General features: G+C 38.8%; 1 long non-coding RNA gene across 1 annotated transcript; it reads left to right on the top strand.

Annotated features, from left to right (window-relative positions):
- Positions 1-3513: 3513 nt before the first annotated feature.
- On the top strand, positions 3514-15847 carry LOC138715694 (uncharacterized). Its single transcript, XR_011336548.1, has 3 exons — positions 3514-3560; positions 7090-7279; positions 15713-15847. It is a non-coding gene; the product is annotated as an uncharacterized lncRNA (long non-coding RNA).
- Positions 15848-16477: the final 630 nt, after the last annotated feature.

Below are 16477 nucleotides of genomic sequence, written 5' to 3'. Positions count from 1 at the left end.
GGCAATTTACCTGTTTTCAAATCAAGCACTTTATGCCATCACTTGATCGTCAAGTGCTTTTTTCCCTTACTTACTTACAAATGGCTTTTAAGGAACCCGAAGGTTCATTGCCGCCCTCACATAAGCCCGCCAGCAGTCCCTATCCTGTGCATGATTAATCCAGTCTCTACCATCATACCCCAGCTCCCTCAAATCCATTTTAATATTATCCTCCCATCTACGTCTCGGCCTCCCTAAAGGTCTTTTTCCCTCCGGTCTCCCAACTAACACTCTATATGCTTTTCTGGATTCGCCCATACGTGCTACATGCCCTGCCCATCTCAAACGTCTCGATTTAATGTTCCTAATTATGTCAGGTGAAGAATACAATGCGTGTAGTTCTGTGTTGTGTAACTTTCTCCATTCTCCTATAACTTCATCCCGCTTAGCCCCAAATATTCATTATTATGATTTCTTCTTGGTGTTCAGAGAAAAACCTATCCTAATAATTGTCCATGTTTTTCTCGTTCACTGATCCACAGATGATGACATACGAGTCAGGTTATGAACAATATTTCTAATTCATGTTGTTTGAGCAGTGTGTTCCGCATCAGTTCGACATCAGCTGGCATAAAGTCCAAATTTCGATCAGTATAATTTATATTAAATTCAATTCTGCATCCCCCTAATTAGCATTACTTCCTGTGTATACAAATCATTTAATGACTTGAATTAATAATAGACTGTCATTTCCTTTATTTACAGCCCCGAAAAGATCATGGAAAGCCTGCTGCCCTCCAGGTGCCATATATTGGTGAGTTTATATTTACAATTCTTTATTTTTTCCATTGGTACATCTAAACATTATTTGGGAAGGCTATTCTTAATCTATGTCACAGAGGAAAATTAAAGTTGTTTAACTTTATTCACACGCTAGGATTGGATGCACTGAGAATAATATTTCGCGTTATTGAATATGATTGGCTGGTGGGAATGTCTTGGGCTAATAGATACGCTCCAAAAGTTAACTTTTTACAACAAAGTTTTGTTGTAAAATTCTACTCACTCACAGGCCTGTATGAAATTAAATATTTTAAAGTGCACATACTTCCCAAAATAATAAAAGAAGGCACGTAAATGCAATGCCACTTTTTCTCTTTGAACGGGGATATATGAACTTGTTTCGAGCTTTGATCCCGTGGTTTTGTCACTGTTTGTTTCTAAGCACTTTCATTTTATCTAATATCGTTGTGACATTCAAGACAAACATCGTTTAAACTGAATACTTATCTCTGCATTTATCTTACTCTGATATTCTTACTTTACCTAACAGACAACACAGTGATCATTCTCCCCCTCGAAATTAAAATATTCCTTATTAAATGTTGTGACTTTGTATCATATGAGTGCACATGATCGTGAAGCGAGCGGGTTCTTTATCCAATGGAGTTGGGACAAATTAGCCTACATGCGTGAATTTTTCTCAGGGTTTTCCCTCATGCCATTAAGGGTAAATGTTGGATAACTTTCGACGATGGGAGCTGGATTCATTTCGCATCCTTTATCACTTACATTGCATTGAGATTTTATATAACCTTAGCAATTGATGAAATGTCGCATCATGAAATAAGCTATATCACATCATCTGGAATGGATTTCAGGAAATTATAGCTAAGGATTACGAAATTGTTGCGTTTAACAAATTCATATGCACAATCTCTAACAATTTCATTCTTAATAGGACACTGATCTCTATTTTTCGCAAAGTTCTGTACTATACAGTGTTTATTCCACATTCGTATTCAACGCATTTCGCTACAGGGCTTCTAAGAATGTATATGATGTAAATGCGAGAACCTCAATGAACTTAGAAATCTTCAGAAACTGAGATGAATATGGAGGAAATAATATCAGAGATGTGTATGAACAATTTATATCTGGGTTATCTGAATGAAAATAATGTGTTAATACAATGGGTAACGTTGATGAAAGAATTTAAGAACACTGGGATATTTTGAGGAATGGATTTGAGTATGGTTACAATTATCGTGTAGTTTGTATATGTGGCAATATTCTTGTAGGCGTTACATCTTAATGTTAAGTGTCTTAAATAATTTGAAAAGGAACACGAATGAAGAATTAGAATGAGCTGAATTTGTAGAGTAACGGATTGGTGTTATTGATTATTTTGTTCACACTCTGCAAATATTTGCATTACGTAAAGTGTCAATTGACACGGAGCATAATTATGTTGAAAGTACGTCATCCCCATACCTGTTGGATGATCGTTAACCTCTCTGCAAGCAAGTGAACGTCACCCTAGCAGCCTGTAGATTGCCCCCTGGAGCTTCAATTGCTGGTGCGCCACGGACTACTCTTAATGTCTTAATTGATATTCAACTGTCAAATATGGCTAAAAAAATTATTCCTATCCGAGAACTCAGCCACACATTATAGTAGGACCTACAGTCTGGGAATAGGTTGAAGGGGATATACAGTCTGATGCTAGAAGTGATACCGATACACACGGTCCATGGGAAATTACTCAGATTACGTAATAAATAGATTTCATTTGTGTTGATTGGCCATACAAATTAAGCTTACATTTCTACACCAGTGATGAATTAATAGTAATTGTAAATACACCAATTATTTATTCATATGATGGTGAGAATTTTTTCGTCTCTGTATGTATGTGTTTCTCAGTTCCATCTTCAGCACGCTTCATATTCTTCCTCATCATCATCATCATCATCATCTGTTACATCATGCACTGTGTAGGCAATTTACCTGTTTTCAAATCAAGCACTTTATGCCATCACTTGATCGTCAAGTGCTTTTTTCCCTTACTTACTTACTTACTTACAAATGGCTTTTAAGGAACCCGAAGGTTCATTGCCGCCCTCACATAAGCCCGCCAGCAGTCCCTATCCTGTGCATGATTAATCCAGTCTCTACCATCATACCCCAGCTACCTCAAATCCATTTTAATATTATCCTCCCATCTACGTCTCGGCCTCCCTAAAGGTCTTTTTCCCTCCGGTCTCCCAACTAACACTCTATATGCTTTTCTGGATTCGCCCATACGTGCTACATGCCCTGCCCATCTCAAACGTCTCGATTTAATGTTCCTAATTATGTCAGGTGAAGAATACAATGCGTGTAGTTCTGTGTTGTGTAACTTTCTCCATTCTCCTATAACTTCATCCCGCTTAGCCCCAAATATTTATTATTATGATTTCTTCTTGGTGTTCAGAGAAAAACCTATCCTAATAATTGTCCATGTTTTTCTCGTTCACTGATCCACAGATGATGACATACGAGTCAGGTTATGAACAATATTTCTAATTCATGTTGTTTGAGCAGTGTGTTCCGCATCAGTTCGACATCAGCTGGCATAAAGTCCAAATTTCGATCAGTATAATTTATATTAAATTCAATTCTGCATCCCCCTAATTAGCATTACTTCCTGTGTATACAAATCATTTAATGACTTGAATTAATAATAGACTGTCATTTCCTTTATTTACAGCCCCGACAAGATCATGGAAAGCCTGCTGCCCTCCAGGTGCCATATAGTGGTGAGTTTATATTTACAATTCTTTATTTTTTCCATTGGTACATCTAAACATTATTTGGGAAGGCTATTCTTAATCTATGTCACAGAGGAAAATTAAAGTTGTTTAACTTTATTCACACGCTAGGATTGGATGCACTGAGAATAATATTTCGCGTTATTGAATATGATTGGCTGGTGGGAATGTCTTGGGCTAATAGATACGCTCCAAAAGTCAACTTTTTACAACAAAGTTTTGTTGTAAAATTCTACTCACTCACAGGCCTGTATGAAATTAAATATTTTAAAGTGCACATACTTCCCAAAATAATAAAAGAAGGCACGTAAATGCAATGCACTTTTTCTCTTTGAACGGGGATATATAAACTTGTTTCGAGCTTTGATCCCGTGGTTTTGTCACTGTTTGTTTCTGAGCACTTTCATTTTATCTAATATCGTTGTGACATTCAAGTTATTATGGCCCCAAGACAAACATCGTTTAAACTGAATACTTATCTCTGCATTTATCTTACTCTGATATTCTTACTTTACCTAACAGACAACACAGTGATCATTCTCCCCCTCGAAATTAAAATATTCCTTATTAAATGTTGTTGTTGTTGTTTTCTAATGCCAGGTGTTTGACAAAAAAAGTCATTTGACCTCTTGCACTCCAATATTTTTCAAAGATATTATCATGACCAGCCACTGAAGCACAGATTTAAATGGCAAGTTGTAGCCGATTTAAGTGAACACCATATTTTAACGTTTTGGTGGCTACTTCATTCACACACAACCTCCAGAATGTCTGGAGAACCACACCAGCTGTTGGTCGACGGGTCCATTGGACCTAGCTGGGAGATCTTGTTGATCACCAGCTTTCCCTCCTTAAGCCACTGGAGGACGATTTTAGTGCCATAGCAGGTCAGCACTAGGAACAGAAAAGTAGAAAGAGGAGGAAAGAAAGGGAAATGAACCCCTAGGCCTCGAATGCTCGAATGCCGTTGGGGTCGAAGAAAGTAAGAGTTCAGTCAGAGGACTGGATAGGAAAGGGTAAAGAGGGAATTAGGTATTGAATAGAGGAAAATTATACCAAATTCGGTCATTAACTCATCAAGCTGACCAGTGCTAATGAATGAGTAGCCCCTCCCTTTAGTTCAGCTTGTAAAATTATGCTTACTAACAGCTGCACCACGGGAAGGTAGGGATGGGACATTGGGTATTTGTCCAGGTTGGTTCCTTAAAGCCTTCAATGGGAAGGATTAATGGCTCTCCCCCCTGTATCCGACAGATACTCAAGAAGACATAAACAACACTGATATTGCATGTTTTCAATTTGCACCCACTGCATTGTGCGATGTATAACAAAGTTTTTCCAGGTATAAAAATACGGCAGTATGCGATTTACCTTTCATACATTCAGAAAATATATTATGATGAACTGTAACACTTGCATCCATGAAGCAAAAGATAATAATTATATTTATTTCATGCCTGTCTGTCATATGTAGAAGTTGTTGCAGTTGTTGTATTTGTTTGTGTTGATTGTGTGTTGTCAGTTGTAATCAAGATGTACAATTTTTATATCTGACGGGGTAGTAGGTAATTTGGGGACCACAGTAACTTGGATCCAGCATTGAAAGTCAATCAATGAATTTGAGCCACATTCATTACAGATTAATTATTTCGTACCACATTTAACCTTTTGTGGTGCATCGCTAATACAGCAATCTTAGCCCTCAAAGAGAATGAATTAAATTCTAGAAGAAAGCTGAGGCTTGGATTTAGCCATGCGGGGTGGTCAAAGTACAGAGGATCTCTTCAATACAGCGTCTACTGTATAGACTAGAGCTGTCTAATTAGAGAAAGACTGATCTGCGATGCTGAGGCAAAGCGCCGTAGTATTGGTAGTGCTGATGCCCGAAGTGTCACGGAACTGCACCAGCACCACCTCATACGTCACGATGGTGCCAGCGAGCTAAAAACATAAGAAGAGACTATGAAGAAGATGATGATGATGATGATGTTAAATGTGATTGAATAGAGCGACAAAAATACCGTGAGGAGCAGTGTTCTTGTGACGGGAAAGAACCGGAGGCCAGTCAGGGCCACAGTGTCCGTGGTCATTTGCACCAGCAGCCGATGTGCCTGTAAGGAGAAAGCATTAGTCAGTTGAAAACGGGAGAGTTCCGTAAAAGCTTCGCAATGAATAAAGTAATATGTGCATGGAATTTGCGCAGTATCCAATATTCAACATCTTACAAATACACAGTAATGACTTCAGGTTAATTCCTGCTATGTGTGATATATCATCTCAAACGTAACATGCTGTTACAGAATCTCTGAGAAGCAAACATTCTCATGGGGACAGATAAGAAAGTTAATTTTTTCTTTCATCATGTTAAAAATGTCAAAACAAGTATTTATACACATTTTGGCCACTCGACCGCAATTACGAGGCTGTCCGGAAGGTGATTTTCTTTTTAAAGATAAAAAACACAATTGCATGGAAAGGTTTATTGGAACAGATACAGCAATTGTTGCGCTATTTGTCAACGTATCCCCACTGGAATTGAGACATTTGTCATACCATAGGACCAATTTTTGTATCCCTTTATCGTAGAAGTTAGCAGCCTGGGATCAGAACCTGCGTTTGACAGCTGTCTGCACCTCTCTGCCGATCCCATGACATGGCAAATGTCTCAATGTTGGAAAATAGTTAAACAAATTTTTATCTCTTCCAATCAATTTGTCCTGTGAAATTGTGTTTTCTTTCTGTTAACGGCGTCTAGCGAACTTATTTTTTTTACGGCCTTCGGTAATTGCGGTCGAGTGGCCAAAATTTGTATACCTAAGCACTTGTTTTGACAACATTAATATGGTGAAAAAATTTAACCTTTTCATCTGTCCCCATCAGAATGTTTGCTTGTCAGAGATTTAGCGTTAACAGAGTCAAAGGGAATACATTCATTTGTTAATTAGTTAGTTCGCTCGCTCACTCACTCACTTGCTCACTCGCTCGCTCGCTCATTCACTCACTCACTGATCCATCTATCCATTCAGGAAGAAAAAGGCAAATCAGCGTCAAACAATTTTGGACGATATGGTGAAGTCTCTCTACCACAAGCTTCCCGTAATGCTGTGGCATTGTCGAGCATTCTTGCCTCTTGCAATCTGAATTTTAATGAAGCAACTTTGTTCATATTTGCTTAACATTTTAGAGCACTACAGATAACAGTCTACAAAATAAATTCACTACCGCTACAAATATCTTATAAATGAGATTATTGCCCTCAAACTCACAGATAACACACATCATATTCTCTTCTTTCTCATTGTTATCAGCTTGCATCATTTACCGCTGATAGCGCCACATGCAAACGTTGTTGCCACTAATTATTGAATGACCCATGTATTAACCATTATGAAACAAACTCTCTTTCTTTCCCCTCTCACACAGCTCACATGCCAGGTCTCGCCTCCTCACCTATACAGCAGTTTATGATTGATAAGTGGAATAATAAAGTAAGACTAGTGTGCTTATTCACTTCCAGATGGTAGCTGTGGGTGGGCACGTCGTACAGCACGCCGCTGGCTGCCAGACTCTCGTCGATGATGTTGACTGCGTACAGGTTGACGGCATGGCCCTGCACAGCAGGACTCCGAATGACCGTAGAAATACACCTTCTCCACCAAGGACGCCGTGTTCCTGTGGGTACCAACCAAGCCAGGCATGAGTTCAAGGTTGGTACAATTTTATTTTCAATCAAATCAGACAAAGTTATTGTAAATCTAAATTTCTGTTCCACATCAAATTTTGCTTAGAATTGAAACAAAATTAATTCCATTTTGGATTGATAGTATAAAAACGTAAGTAGTTTTGCTTAATTCTATACTAGCCCCTGATGCAAAGGGGAAGGGAAAAGGAAAGGAGATCCCCCCCCCCGCCCATGTCCTTTTCGTTTACACCGCTTTAGGAACAAACACACGGTAACGCACTGTGCATCAGTGGTGGATTTTAGGCGACCAGCGAGAGCCGAAAGCTATGATGCCTGCCTTATACAATCTGTCATTCAGCAATTTGCCTACCTGTCTACTCGTATAGGTCCGAAACATGCCTGGAAATGTGGAGTGGGAAGTTAAGGGGTAGTCTGCAGTGACTCGATTGAGTTATTAACGTCCAGGCCTGTTTTATACCAATAAAAATGCTGGGGAAATGGGAGGAAACGCGTGCTTGCTAAGGGAATTGGGGCTAAGAGAAAATGTCTCTGTGAGCTCGTAGCTTGTTGGTCAGTTGGCTTACTTCGATGTTTCACGTTTCATATGAAGGAACATTAGAGAATTTTGAAGGAAATATCGGAAATAGACGAACCTATTAGCTACCACATGAGGGGGTGAACGTAGCAGGACAGAATAGTGAGAAGACAGGATCGCCGAAGATAATTATATATATTAAGTTGGTTATTTAACGACGCTGTATCAACTACTAGGTTATTTAGCGTCGATAAGATTAGTAATAGCGAGATGGTATTTGGCGAGATGAGGCCGAGGATTCGTCATACATTACCTTCCATTCACATTACGATTGGGGAAAACCTCTGAAAAAGCTCAACCAGGTAACCAGCCCAAGCCGAGATCGAACCGGAGCCCGAATGCAACTTCAAACCGGCACACAGTGTGCAATTTTCCCGATCTAGGTGGACAAAAATCAAATTTCAACTTGTTTAGTGATGCACAGGTGAATATGAATTCATGTTCTTTAACATTTGAAGAATGTTATGACTAAAGTTGAGAGATTTGTGCGGTTTGTCGTCAGGTTGCCTGTACGTAGACGTTACACAGCTGTATGCCCAGTGCCTGTGTTGGCTTCCGACGTAAACAAACCATGCGAAGGGTACAGCCTAAAAATGACAAATGCAACACTCCGTTAAGGTCTAGCAGATGACAATATACAAATATGAGGAATCTGTAGAAACATTAGTATAGTTAGGAGAAGAAATTTGCCTTTATGATTCATGCATAGCTTCAGAGCCATCACAAGCCGAATTGCACTCCACTACTAACATTCTTAAATTATCGAATGTCAAACGTCGTCGTCGATCACTCACACAGGTTTTGAACTGCGAAAAGCTTCTTTCAATGTCACAGGACGTCAACGGTGCATATGTCAAGTATACTTTCCTATCGTCTGATGATGTTGCATTATTCAGCATGTTACAAATTGTTAAATAGTTCTTATTTTTCTGTTATTTATTCTTTATTCTCTGTGTGCAAGGTCCTGGAGGTCCTTCCTTGATTTTTTCTGACACTTCTTTTATTATTGCTATGCAATCAGATACATAGTCTTTACGGAGCGTTGTCTGATTCGGAACGCTCTGCTTGGTATATTTTTGGAAAAATCCTTGAACGGAATGTGTGTTTTAATCATCATCGCACATATATCCTTAGCAAATTCTGATTTTGCGTTTCATACTAATTTTGATGTTGAGGGAATCACCACCTTTAAAGCGCGTGAAATATTGTCTTTATATTTTCTGCTGTTACGTCTTTCTACGTAATACTTCCTACACAATATTTTAATTTCATACTCACACACTGTGCATACAATTGTCTGCTTAGTTGCCGTCGTTGCAGGTAACTACTGCTCACTACGTCAGTTCACCACTGCAGTGCATTGGACTATGAAGGCCTGTGTTCATTCCGTGTTGTTATGATAAGACGGCAGGTAGGCACATGGATAGCATGTAGTTGCATTTATTTTGGTCGTACTGGTCGTAGTTGTTCACCTGTCTGTCCACCTATGCTCCCTGTCGAGTCAACGTGTTTTTCGTGCTGCGCACAAACCCCTCATCTTTAGTTATAAGCAGACATCGAGATTTTGGACCCGATAGAATAAGTTTACTAAGTCCATACTATAGGCAGCTTTTTCACTGTGTTAGAGGGGGATGGGAGTCGGCAGAAGAAGAGGCATGTGTACATGAAACCCAGTTCAGTCCAGTCTGCTGGTGCTGTAACAGTGACGTTCCAAAAAACAGCAACTAATTTATCAAACATTAAAGTAAAACGATTGTTAGAGGAAAAAATTCTATTGGACCAAAAAATTAATGTTTACATATATTAAAATAAACAAACCTATAATGCGAAATTTTCAAAATAAATTAATAAGCATTTCCTTTCGGCTTCTGTCATAAGCACAAGTGCAATACTTACTCAACACACATAATAATCCTACACAATATACACAACTTATGATGTACAATACATGGTACTGTTACAATGTAGCCTACTACAACACACATTCTGAAGGTCTCAAAACTAAATTTTCTTCGGTAGTCGGCAAGACAAAGTTTATATTGGGAGACGCTCCGCTCTACATCACATGATGTAACGGATTTATTTTATTTTAGTAGGTTATTTTACGACGCTTTATCAACATCTTAGGTTATTTAGCGTCTGAATGAGATGAAGATGATAATGCCATTGAAATGAGTCTGCGGTCCAGCACCGAAAGTAACCCAGGATTTGTTCACATTGGGTTGAGGGGAAAACCCAGAAAAAAACCTCAACCAGGTAACTTGCCCCGACCGGCAATTGAACTCGGGCCACCTGATTTCGCGGCCAGACGCGCTAACCGTTAGTCCACAGGTGTGGATGATGTAATGGATGCAAAACGAAAAAACACTAAGTCATTGAAATCTATTTTCGCTAACCCAGCAGTGTCCGTAGACCTCTTCCCTGCTAGCATGTCTTTTATGTCACAGAATATCGCATACAGTGAGTGTAAAAAGTATTCGCACGGTGGGTAATAAAAATATATAGTAGTAATTAATGTGCTTCAAATCCTATACTCTCAACTTTTTAGACATGAACACAAGTTAAGTACAAGTATACACATTCTCTGTTATTTGTTTACATATAAACACAAAATTAATTGCACAATTCTCAAAATAAACAATTATGTTTGATTAAAACACAATGATACCAAAGAAAAATACGAAGAAAAAGTATTCGCACACTGGTCTCACTTAAGTCAGTTCCTTTTCAATTTCAATACTTTGGAGGGTAGCCCTTGCATTTTAGAATAGCCTCTAACCTCCTGGGGATAGAATTAACTAAATTTGAAGTAATACTTGCCGGAATGTTCCACTCTTGTACAATTGCAGTCTTTAGAGACTCTTTGCTGGTAATATGCCTGGTTCTAAGTCTTATTTCTAAATAATCCCAAAGGTCTCGATTAGATTCATGTCTGGTGACTGGGGAGGTGTCTGAAGGTATGAAGGGATGCTATAGAGAATCCACAGTCGAGTATTGTGGGCCGTGTGTTTGATTCTCTTTAATTGTTCGTATGATTGTTCTGCCACTGTATTCGTTTATTTTCCTCTGCCGGCCACTTCTCCTTAAATTTCTTTCCCCGCATCTGTCTATGATTCCCTTGATGGTTGACTTACCTCTATTCACAATCGCTGATGTTTCACTCAGTGCTTTACATTGATTATGCAGACGAATAATAGCAGCCCTTTCTTTCTTAGAAGTTTCCTTCCCTCTGAGTCCCATTTGGCGTGATAGCTATATACTACTTGTGATTCTAGAATCAAACTGACTTGGAACATGCATTAGGAGCATTTTCTTAGTACCATGTGCCTACTGCGTTCCGGATGAATGCTTTTATTCGTCAACAGAGTTAAGTGTGCGAATACTTTTTATGCTGTAGTTTTGTTAGGCATTCAATTTACTGAACTATGACAGAACCTACATGCAAAATTATTAAAATTTATTGTGTGTATTTGCTATGTGATGCATTATTATTATACGTGAACAGTTTATTTCATACCAAGAATTAATAATACTTCATTTAAGATGAAAGAGTGATGGAACGGAGAAAAATTCTCTCCGGCGCCGGGAGTATATATATGACGTAGTGCAGAGGGCGGCCACTAGAGGGAACCCAAGAGATGGAGCTTAATCTGAGACGATTCTAACCGGCGTCGGGGTTGTATCCGGCGTGGCTTAGTGGATAAAGCATCAGCACGTAGAGCTGAAAACCCGGGTTCAAATCCCGGCGCCGGAGAGAATTTTTCTCCGTTCCATCACTCTTTCATCATATGATGACGCAGAATATCTGCATGGAAATATCATATGTACTTCGGTACATCAAAATATATATGATATGCGTAATAAATCACTTTGTGATTTAAGACGGCGCCTATACCGTCGGATCCCGGCCAACCAGTCACTCATTCGAGTGCACCTCAACACATGTATGGACTTCGGTCCTGCGTTCATAGACATCTATGACGTAGTGCAGAGGGCGGCCACTAGAGGGAACCCAAGAGATGGAGCTTAATCTGAGACGATTCTAACCGGCGTCGGGGTTATATCCGCCGTGGCTTAGTGGATAAAGCATCAGCACGTAGAGCTGAAAACCCGGGTTCAAATCCCGGCGCCGGAGAGAATTTTTCTCCGTTCCATCACTCTTTCATCATATGATGACGCAGAATATCTGCATGTAAATATCATATGTACTTCGGTACATCAAAATATATACTTCATTTAAGGTTCAATTTGTAATAAAAACATCGTTGTGCGAATACTTTTTACATTCACTGTATATTCTTAGACTAATGAGATAGATGCACAGATAAAAACTAGACTACTAGCTATCTCCTGTCCTCTCTTCTCATGAAGTGAACTAGGTGTACGGGACTGTTTTTATTATCAGAGCAGTACCTCCTCTCCCTGCCTTACGAGTATGACTGAGTAAATAAAGCACATGGGACGACAGGTAGGTCGCTACCCTCACTGCCCCCACCCACTACCGTCCTGCTTTCCAACTTGAAATCGCACTGTTTTCATCTATCGGGTCTAAAGTCTCTAAGCCTGGTTATAAGTAATAGCTTTTACTGATTTATCAGCGGCAAACTATATTTAGAAGGGTATAAACTTTGAGTTCTTCCTAACACGTCCAGCTCCGGTTCAGTCGTAGACAGAGAGAGCCAATTGTTAGTGATTTATTGTGTTGTGAAACATGGAATTTGTTCATAATAGGTACGTTCTTACTAAAGTAACTTCAATTACAAGTTTATAAAATATTTTCCTTCTTACAGTAGGTTTACATTACAATTGAAAAACTTATGTTTTTAAAGTTCTCCAGATATAATGTGAGTTTTAGTATAGCCGGGCACGTCCGGTTACAACAATTCCTTCACCATTTAATACAGCAGCATTTATAGTGTTGAATCCTTGTTTTAAAGTTTGCGCGTTCTTGCGCATTTATATGTAAATAATTTTTTCAGTGGTGGGACATACGGTAACTATTTCATGTTTGGCTTAACAGCAGAAAAGAATCATTGACTAAGGAAGTTTTTAATCACTGTGAGAGTGTTTTAGACTTACAATATTATTCACATGATAAGGAATATCAGTTTAAAAATACATTGGACACATTTTTATCTATCCTTAACAAATGCACAGTGGATCAGAACGCAAATTATTAGCTGGACAAAATTAATAACTTCTCTGCAGTCTAACGAATTGTTATGAAACTTTGTACTTGACTTACAGGTGGCACATATCATTCGTGTACAAACCCTGATTACGTTTGGACAAGAAAAACTACCCCTTTATAGCGGGTGCATTTAGACAGAATTAATAACTTCTGTCCTTTCTAAATGATTTTTAGGACACATTGTACGGAAGTTACAAGTAGCATATATTTTTTGTGCACAAACTGTATTTGTGTGTATTTTTATTTACACTGCAAGTTGGCAAGCATCCGGTGGAAGTGTTCCATAAGTGAAACTATTCCTTTTAGAAATGCATTTAAACAAAATTAATAAGTTCTTTCCTATTTAACAGATTTTTATGAAACTTTGTACAGAAGTTTCAGGTGGAACATATTTTTTGTCTACAAAGTCTGATTATGTTTTATAAGAGGAATTGCCTCTTTACATTGGTGCATTTAGAAAAAATTAACAATTTCTCTCCTATATAATATATTTTTATGCAACTTTGTATAACTACTAGGCCTACAGGTGGCATACAGATGTAATCAGAATTTGTACACAGAAATATATGCTACCTGTAACTCTTGTACAAAGTTTCATAAGTTAATCTTGTGTAAATATACGCCCCTCTTTTGGAACTGTGTATATAGTTTGTACACAAAAAATATATTCTACCTGTAACTTCCTTACAATTTTTCATAAAAATCTGTTACATAGGAGAGAAGTTACTATTTTTGTCTAAAACCACCTCGGTTAAAGGGGTAGTTCCTCTTGCACAATCGTAGTTAGAGTTTGTACACAAAGAATATGTGTTATCTATAAGGTCTGTACAAAGTGTCATAACAATCCGTTGAAATGCAGGAAAGTTATGCATTTTGTCCAGCTAGATTTGCATTACTGCACACTGTGCGGCAGGCAAGCGCCTTAACGACTGAGCCACGCCGGTGGCTCCGAAGATATTAAAAACCTGCACAGCGCCAAAAATGGGAAAATGGCGCCGCAATTATCGCAAGAGAAGAGATGCATTGCTTGTTTTGAAATAATTTATTATTGGCTAATAGCTGTTGGCTAACAGAAGGATAGATGTTTCGAAGGAAGGATAGATGGATGAGCGTAAGTAGGTAGGCAGGCAGAGACAAACTGACGGATTGATTGCTCGAGTGATTGATAAGTAAATAAACAAGTAAATAAATGAATTATTCTTCCGTCAACTTTAAATTTTCAAGATAACAATTAAGAAGCTGCCAACCTGGATTGGTTTCGCAAGCGATTCGAGTTTCGCTTGGCCGATAGGTTTGTTTGCTTCTCTGAACTGTATAGCGAACGTCAGGTAATACAATATATAATCCTCGGAGTCATGTTGTCAAAATTCCATTTCGTATCGGCATCACCAATTCCATCGAAGCTGTATTTACAACCTCGCAGTTGATGCAGTTTCGTTAAATAATAATAATAGTAATAATAATAATAATAATAATAATAATAATAATAATTACTAACAAATGGCTTTTAAGGAACACGTAGGTTCATTATCGCCCTCACATAAGCCCGCCATCGGTCCCTATCCTGTACAGTCAGGCAGAGACTAAACGGAGCGGAGCGCTCCACTATGACCGTTGCGTGCTCCGGTGTTTCCACAGACATAAGCAAATTCACGCTCCGACTGCACTCTCTAGCTCCACAACCGGTTTTGGAGCTTACAACTCTGACACTACTGCTGTACAAGATTAATCCAGTCTCTATCATCATATCCCACCTCCCTCAAATCCATTTTAATATTATCCTCCCATCTACGTCTCGGCCTCCCCAAAGGTCTTTTTCCCTCCGGTCTCCCAATTAACACTCTATATGCATTTCTGGATTGGCTCATACGTGCTACTTGCTATGCCTATCTCAGACGTCTGTAATTACTTACTTACTGGCTTTTAAGGAACTCGGAGGTTCATTGCCGCCCTCACATAAGCCCGCCATTGGTCTCTATAGTGAGCAAGATTAATCGAGTCTCTATCATCATATCCCACCTCCCTCAAATCCATTTTAATATTATATTCCCATCTACGTCTCGGCCTCCCGAAAGGTCTTTTTCCCTCCGTCCTCCCAACTAACACTCTATGTGCATTTCTGGATTCGCCCATACGTGTATTTAATGTTCCTAATTATGTCAAGTCAATACAATGCGTGCAGTTCTGCGTTGTGTAACTTTCTCCATTCTCCAGTAACTTCATCCCACTTAGCCCCAAATATTTTCTAAGAACCTTATTCTCAAACATCCTTAATCTCTGTTCCTCTCTCAAAGTGACAGTCCAAGTTCCACAACCATACAGAACAACCGGTAATATAACTGTTTTATAAATTCTAACTTTAAGATTTTTTGACAGCAGACTAGGTGACAAAAGCATCTCAAGCGAATAATAACAGGCATTTCCCATATTTATTCTGCGTTTAATTTCCCCCCGAGTATTATTTATATATATTTGTTACTGTTGCGCCAAGATATTTGATTTTTCTACCTCTTCATAAAATATAATAATAATAATAATAATAATAATAATAATAATAATAATAATAATAATAAAGACAATTATTAAATAATAAGAGATAGTCTAAATTTCACCGTCGCATTCCGTCAAGCGTTGGAGGCCAATCTCTAGGTACTAACGTCATGCTGTTGTAGAGCTGCTGGCAGATGTAGTAGAGGTTGGAGGAGAAGGAGAGCAGCACGAGGGCCGAGACCCGCGCATCCAGCTGCTTGGTGAGGAAGGACAGGTCGCTGTAACCCTCGCGGGCCGTCCGCCGCCATCGTCTGCCAAGAGTGGTGAGTAATAGTTAACATTCTATCTGAATGCTACACAATTGTGACCGCCACAATCCTACGAGGGAACGAACATAAATTAATGTTTCATTGCTTATTTTATTGGGTTATTTTACGACGCTGTATCAACATCTAAGGTTATTTAGCGTCTGAATGAGATGAAGGTGATAATGCCGGTGAAATGAGTCCGGGTCCAGCACCGAAAGTTACCCAGCATTTGCTCATATTGGGTTGAGGGAAAACCCCAGAAAAAACCTCAAACCAGGTAACTTGCCCCAACCAGGAATCGAACCCGGGCCACCTGGTTTCGCTGCCAGACGCGCTGACCGTTATTCCACAGGTGTGGACGTTTCATTGCTATGAATCACAGGAAAGTAATATTGATTGCTGAGAAGAGCAGAGATTAAACGTTTTCCATTACTAGTGAAATGCATGGAGAAAAGTTTTAAAAGTAAGATGTAATTATTTGAATTTCTTCTTTTTGCAAAGTCCGCCTAGGCTAACCTGCGCTGTGGTAGTTCCCTTCGTACTCCTCTTATACAAGGTGTGAGGGGTATAAGTGTCATTGTTTTAACTGATGATTATTCATGTAATAATAATAATAATAGTAATAATAATAATAATAAT

Source organism: Periplaneta americana, chromosome 15, assembly GCF_040183065.1.
Source record: "Periplaneta americana isolate PAMFEO1 chromosome 15, P.americana_PAMFEO1_priV1, whole genome shotgun sequence".
In the NCBI taxonomy this organism is placed as follows: Eukaryota; Metazoa; Arthropoda; class Insecta; order Blattodea; family Blattidae; genus Periplaneta; species Periplaneta americana.
This window is presented reverse-complemented; position numbering and strand designations above follow the sequence as displayed.